We start from the raw sequence: 7,033 nt of genomic DNA, 5'->3' as shown, positions 1-7,033 counted from the left end.
GCTGGGCACGGTGGCTCATGCCTGTAATTCCAGCACTTTGGGAGGCCAAGACAGGAGGAGCTGTTTTTTTTTTTATTTTTGAGACGGAGTCTCACTCTGTCTGGAATGCAGTGGCGCTCTCTCTGCTCACTGCAACCTCTGCCTGCCAGGTTCAAGCGATTCTCCTGCCTCAGCCTCCCAAGCAGGTGGGATTACAGGCACCTGCCACCACGCCTGGCTAATTTTTTGTATTTTTAGTAGAGACGAGGTTTCACCATGCTGGCCAGGCTGGTCTCAAACTCCTGATCTCAAGTGATTTGCCCACCTCGGCCTCCCAAAGTGCTAGGATTACAGGCATGAGCCACCGCACCCCGCCAGGAAGCTCTCTTGAGGCCAGGAATTCAACACCAGCCTTGGCAACACAGTGAGACCCTTGTCTCTACAAAAAATACAAAAATTAGCCGGGCGTGGTGGTGCACAGTTGTAGTTCCAGCTACTCAGGAGGCTGAGGCAGGAGAATCGCTTGAACCTGGGAGGCGAAGGTTGAGCCGAGATCGTGCCACTGCACTCTAGCCTGGGCAAGACTCTGTCTTAAAAAAATAAACAAGTGGGACTACATCAAACTAAAAAATTTCTGCACAGCAAAGGGAAAACAATCTACAAAAATGAAAAGGCAACCTATGGAATGGAAGAAAATATTTTCAAACCATTTATCTTATAAGGGATTGATATCCAAAATATATAAGGAACTCATATAACTCAATAGCAAAACCCCACATAAACTGATTTTAAAATAGCCAAAGGACCTGAATAGACATTTCTCCAAAGAAAACATACAAATAGCCACCAGATATACAAAAAGGGGCTCAACATCACTAATCATCAGGGAAATGCAAATCAAAACCATAATGAGATATCAACTCATACCTATTAGGATGGTCACTATCAAAATGAGGAAAGGGCCAGACACCGTGGCTCATGCCTGTAATCCCAGCACTTTGGGAGGCCGAGGCAGGTGGATTGCCTGAGCTCAGGAGTTCGAGACCAGCCTGGCTGATGTGGCGAAACCCTATCTCTACTAAAAGTACAAAAATTAGCTGGGTGTGGTGGTGGGCACCTGTAACACCAGCTACTCGGGAGGCTGAGGCAGGAGAATCGCTTGAACCCAGGAGGCGGAGGTTGTAGTGAACCGAGATTGTTCCATTGCACTCCAGCCTGGGTGAGAGAGTTCTCAAGAAAAAAAAAATTAGGAAAGATAACAAGTGTTGAAGGGAACCCCTATACACTATTGTAGGAATGTAAATTAGTACAGCTAGTAGGGAAAATTGTGTGGAGGTTCCACAAAACATTAAAAATAAACTACCAAGTCCGGGCGTGGTGGCTCATGCCTGTAATCCCAGCACTTTGGGAGGCCGAGGCGGGCGGATCACCAGGTCAGGAGATGGAGACCATCCTGGCTAACATGGTGAAACCCTGTCTCTACTATACAAAACATTAGCCGGGCGTGGTGGCGGGTGCCTGTAGTCCCAGCTACTTGGGAGGCTGAGGCAGGAGAATGGCGTGAACCCGGGAGGCGGAGCTTGCAGTGAGCCAAGATTGCACCACTGGACTCCAGCCTGGGCGACAGAACGAGACTCCGTCTAAAAAAATAAATAAAATAAATAAACTACCATAGCATCCAGCAATCCCACTTCTGGGTGTATATCCAAAAGTCATGAAATTACTACCTCAGAGATATATGCACTTCCATGTTCATTGTAGCATTACTCACAATAGCCAAAATGTGGAAACAACCCAAATGTCCATGGCAGATGAGTGGATAAAGTAAATGAGGTGTATATGTACAGTAGAATATTATTCAGCCTTAAAAAAGGAAATTCTGCCATTTGCAACATGGATGGAGGACATTATGCTAAGTGAAATAAGCCACTCGTAGAAAGACAAGTACTGCACAATCTCACTTGTATGTGCAGCTTAAAAAAAGTCAAACTCATAGAAATGGAGTACAATGGTGGTTACTAAGGGCTGGGGGAATTTTTGGTCAATGGGTACAAGCTTTCAGTTATAACATGAATAAGTTCTGGAGATCCAATGTACAGCATGGTGACTATAGTTAATAACACTGTGGTGTATACTTGAAATTGTCTAAGTAGATCATTAAGTGTTCTCATTTCACTCACAATAAAGGTAACTAAGTAAAGTGATAGATGTGTTAATTTGCTTTATTGTAGTGATCATTTTACATGTGTATATTTATCAAACACCTTGTTATACATCTTTTTTTTTTTTTTTTTTGAGATGGAGTCTTGCTTTGTTGCCCAGGCTGGAGTGCAGTGGCACGATCTCGGCTCAATGCAACCTCCACCTCCTGGCTTCATGGAATTTCTCCTGCCTCAGCCTCCCAAGTAGCTGGGATTACAGGCATGCACCACCATGCCTGGCTAATTTTTGTATTTTTAGTAGAGATGGGGTTTCACCTTGTTGGCCAGGCTGGTCTCGAACTCCTGACCACAACTGATCCACCCACCTCGGGCTCCCAAAGTGCTGGGATTACAGGCGTGAGCCACTGCACCTGGCCTATACATCTTAAATATACTCTTTTTTTGTTTTTTGGTTAACCACACCTCAAAAGAGCTGGGCAAAAAATTAAGTTAATGTGAGAAGTTTCCATCAAAAAATGACTAATAATCCAGAAAAGATTTGCTAAATAGGACTGGGCATGGTGGCTCACATCTGTAATCCTAGCACTTTTGGAGGCCGAGGTAGGAGGATTGCTTGAATCCAGAAGTTTGATACCATCCTGGACAACATAAATATAGTGAGACCCTGTCTCTACAAAAAACAAAAAAGATTACTGGGCATGGGTGATGCATCCCTGTAATTCCAGCTACTCTGGAGGCTGAGGTTGGGGGATTGCTTAAGCCTGGGAGGTCGAGGCTACAGTGAGCTGTGATCAGGCCACTGCACTCCAGCCTGGATGACAGAGCAAGATGTCATCTCAAAAAAAAAAAAAAGTAAAAGAAAAGATTTGCTAAACAAGCTTATAATAGTGGCATTAATTGATCTTATAGTGTGAATATTGACAGATGTACTTATGCGGTTTTTATTTTATTTTTTTTATTGAGACAGGGTCTCACTGTTACCCAGGCCAAAATGCCACTCACTGCAGCCTAGACCTTCCAAGCTCAAGCAGTCCTCCCACCTCAGCCTCCCAAGTAGCTAGGACCACAGGCGTGCACCATCACACCCGGCTAATTTTCATTTTGGTTTAACAGGGGCAGGGGGCAGGTGGCGGGTGCCTCACTATGTTGCCCGGGTTGGTTTGGAACTTCTGGGCTCAAGCGTTCCTCCTGCCTCAGCCTCCTAAAGTGGTAGAATTACAGGTGTGAGCCACTGCACCCAGCCCAGATGTACTTACATTTAAAAAATGTTAGGCTGGGCATGGTGGCTCACACCTGTAATCCCAGCACTTTGGGAGGCTGAGGCTGGCGGATGACCTGAGGTCGGGAGTTTGAGACCAGCCTGATCAACATGGAGAAACCCCATCTCTACTAAAAATACAAAATTAGCCGGGTATGGTGGTGCATGCCTGTAATCCCAGCTACTCCAGAGGCTGAGGCAGGAGAATCGCTTGAACCCAGGAGGCAGAGGTTGCGGTGAGCTGAGATCATGCCATTGCACTCCAGCCTGGGCAACAAAAGCGAAACTCCGTCTCAAAAAAAAAAAAAAAGTTTTCATGCAGGAAAATGGTGCTGGCCATGCTGGTGCTGGGGGTTCTGTCATGGCCTATGGCCTGTGGCCTGGGGACTGCTCTGCAACTTTTAGGAGTAACTACGGTGGAAGCTTCAGCAGGGCCTGCCTGGCTTTCCCAGTCCTCTATGGGGATGAGCATTAGCAGGCCGGCCATATTTAAAGCCAGCAAATGATACCAGTGGAAGAATTCTAGCCTTTTGGATAGTATCTTTTGGATGGCAACTCCCCAGAGCAGATGCACCACTGAAGTTAACTGGTGTAGAAGAAATCCTCAGAAGCTTATCAAAGTTAAGAACAATAGGCTGGGTGCGGTGGCTCACGCCTGTAATCCCAGCACTTTGGGAGGCCGAGGCTGGTAGATCACCTGAGGTCAGGAGTTCGAGACCAGCCTGGCTAACAAGGAGAAACCCCATCTCTACTAAAAATACAAAAATTAGCCAGGCATGGCGGCGCATGCCTGTAATCCCAGCTACTCGGGAGGCAGGATAACCGCTTGAACTCGGGAGGCAGAGGTTGCAGTGAGCTGAGATCACACCACTGCACTCCAGCCTGGGCGATTGAGTGAAGCTGTTTCTCGATAATAAGAAGTTAAGTACAATATAGACATTTGTTCTGAATGTGATCACCTGTAACAGAAACATGTCCATTGGGGCCACTGCTATGAGAAGGTGGGCAAGGACACTGCAGAAGTCAAGACAACAGATAGGGAAACAAGGGGGCCTTTTTAAGGCTCCCACTGTAGAGACTATGGTGCTGTACATGGGAGCGACGCCGTCTGAACAAGATCAGGGTGAGGATCATAGAACGAGACAGGAAGCAGCCATCCTGGTTCACCCACAATTTAACACCAAAGATGTTAAAAGGTTAAATTCACAGTAAATCATTTCTCCTGAAATAGAGGAAGATTCTATCTTTATGTTGTTGTGCTTGTTTTTAAATCATCAATATAGTTTAACACATTCTTTCTAAGCAGTTTTGTGTGGGATAATTTGAAGAACATGGGTAAACTCTAAAAAATGTTTTCATGTTATCTATAACTAGCAAGGAAAATAGATGATGAGTAGGTGAACTTGCTTTCTCAAGTAGGCACATTCCCTACGTAAAGGTTTTTGTATGAGTTAAGCCTCATGGTAGATAAACTTGGATAGCAACATATAAACTGATGTTAAGTTGCAAATTCTTCATGTTTCATGCACTGTGCACTTTGGATACCATGGAGTCCAAGCCAGCACACAAGGCAACCAAGTCCCATAAACTGGATGATTTCAATGCAGGCTGACACTGAACTCCCCTCTCTAGGACTCCACTTTCTCCTTTACCAAATGGTTTTCCTTTTTCTTTTGAGACAAGAGTCTCACTCTGTCGCCCAGGCTGGAATGCAATGGCGCAATCTCGGCTCACTGCAACCTCTGCCTCCCGGGTTCAAGCAACTCTCCCACCTCAGCCTCCCGAGTAGCTGGGATTACAGGCGCCTGCAATTAGGCCCAGCTGATTTGTGTACTTTTGTAGACATGGGGTTGCACCATGTTGCCCAGGCTGCTCTTGAACTCCTGACCTCAGGTGAGCCACCTGCCTGGGCCTCCCAAAGTGCTGAGATTACAGGCATGAGCCACCGTACCCGGCCCCAAATGATTTTTTGAGTAGCGCATGCCCGATTACCTTTTACAAGACAGACTCACATGCTGATTTTCCAGCCTTCAGCAAGAGTGTGGAGACAAAAGTTACTCCATCTTGGATGCCAATCCACCATGTTTACTTCTGATTAGCACCAGTCCTGTAAATGCCCCATTCCTCCTTTGCCATCCCTAGTTTAAGAGCTTGTCAGGGGCTGGGCGCGGTGGCTCACGCCTGTAATTGCAGCACTTTGGGAGGCCGAGGCGGGTGGATCACGAGGCCAGGAGATCGAGACCATCCTGGCTAACCCGGTGAAACCCCGTCCCTACTAAAAAATACAAAAAATTAGCTGGGCGTAGTGGCGGGCTCCTGTAGTCTGAGCTACTCCGGAGGCTGAGGCAGGAGAATGGCGTGAACCCGGGAGGTGGAGCTTGCAGTGAGCCAAGATCGCGCCACAGCACTCCAAGATGGGCCACACAGCAAGACTCCATCTCAGAAAAAAAAAAAAAAAAGAGCTTGTCAACTTTTACATTATCGCACAAATTAGATGATGATGCATATAGCATTCTGCCTGTTCTGGAGTTGCCTTCATCTTGCTGGAGCACACTCTATGGGTTGGAGAGCAACAGCATGGAGAGTTATCTTGCTGCCACCCAAGGCCATGCTTATTTTTGAGACAGTTGTGCTCTGTTGCCCAGGCTGGAGTGCAGTGGTGCGATCTGGGCTCACTGCAACCTCCACCTCCCGGGTTCAAGCCATTCTTGTGCCTCAGCCTCCCAAGTAGCTGGGATTACTTGGTGTGCGCCACTACACTCGATTAATTTTTGTATTTTTAGTAGAGACGGGGTTTCGCCATGTTGGCCAAGCTGGTTTCAAACTGCTGACATCAGGTGATCTACCCACCTCGGCTTCCCAAAGTGTTGGGATGACGGGTGTGAGCCACTGCGCCCAGCCCCACGTCATGCTTCTGTCCCCCGGGTAAAGCACCCCTTACTATTTTTGTCTGCCTTGTTTCTTGGCTCCTTCGGCATTTGGAGGTTTGCATACAAGGCTCTTTCATGGGAACAATGAGTAAATGGATATATGTATTAAAAAAACGAATATACTCTTTCACAGCATATTAGAAATGTTTATTAAGAATAATGGCATGAACTGCTTTTAATAATTTAGAAAAGACCCATTCCCCGCCCCCAGATCCAGGGCACTTCCTCTAAGTAAACACAAATATTTCTATAGTGAACTGTATGCATATTCCCACTGAGTAAAGGTTATAAGAAGCCTCAGGTGAGGTCTTACCACCAAACTTGAAAACACTTGGAATGTAGCTGGGCAGGGCCTTGAGCAGGTTTTGTCTTGATAAGCAGGTAAGAATGGCAGAACACTGGCTTATTGTCAGCCAATGTTTTTTTATATACCTGAAGCAGCCGGGCGAGGTGGCTCAAGCCTGTAATCCCAGCACTTTGGGAGGCTGAGGCGGGCAGATCACGAGGTCAGGAGATCGAGACCATCCTGGCTAACACGGTGAAACCCCGTCTCTACTAAAAACACAAAAAATTAGCCGGGCGTGTTGGCGGGCGCCTGTATTCCCAGCTACTCGGGAGGCTGAGGCAGGAGAATGGCATGAACCCAGGAGGTGGAGGTTGCGGTGAGCCGAGATCGCGCCACTGCACTCCAGCCTGGGGGACAG

General features: G+C 46.9%; 1 pseudogene; it reads left to right on the top strand.

Moving 5' to 3' along the window:
- Positions 1–3,725: 3,725 nt before the first annotated feature.
- LOC116811285 (large ribosomal subunit protein bL32m-like) lies at positions 3,726–4,600 on the top strand (annotated as a pseudogene).
- The last annotated feature ends 2,433 nt before the right edge of the window (positions 4,601–7,033 follow it).

The sequence above is a fragment of the Hylobates moloch genome, unplaced genomic scaffold, assembly GCF_009828535.3.
Source record: "Hylobates moloch isolate HMO894 unplaced genomic scaffold, HMol_V3 SCAFFOLD_7, whole genome shotgun sequence".
Classification (NCBI taxonomy): Eukaryota; Metazoa; Chordata; class Mammalia; order Primates; family Hylobatidae; genus Hylobates; species Hylobates moloch.
The sequence above is the reverse complement of the archived record's forward strand: the minus strand, read 5'-3'. Positions and strand labels throughout refer to the sequence as shown.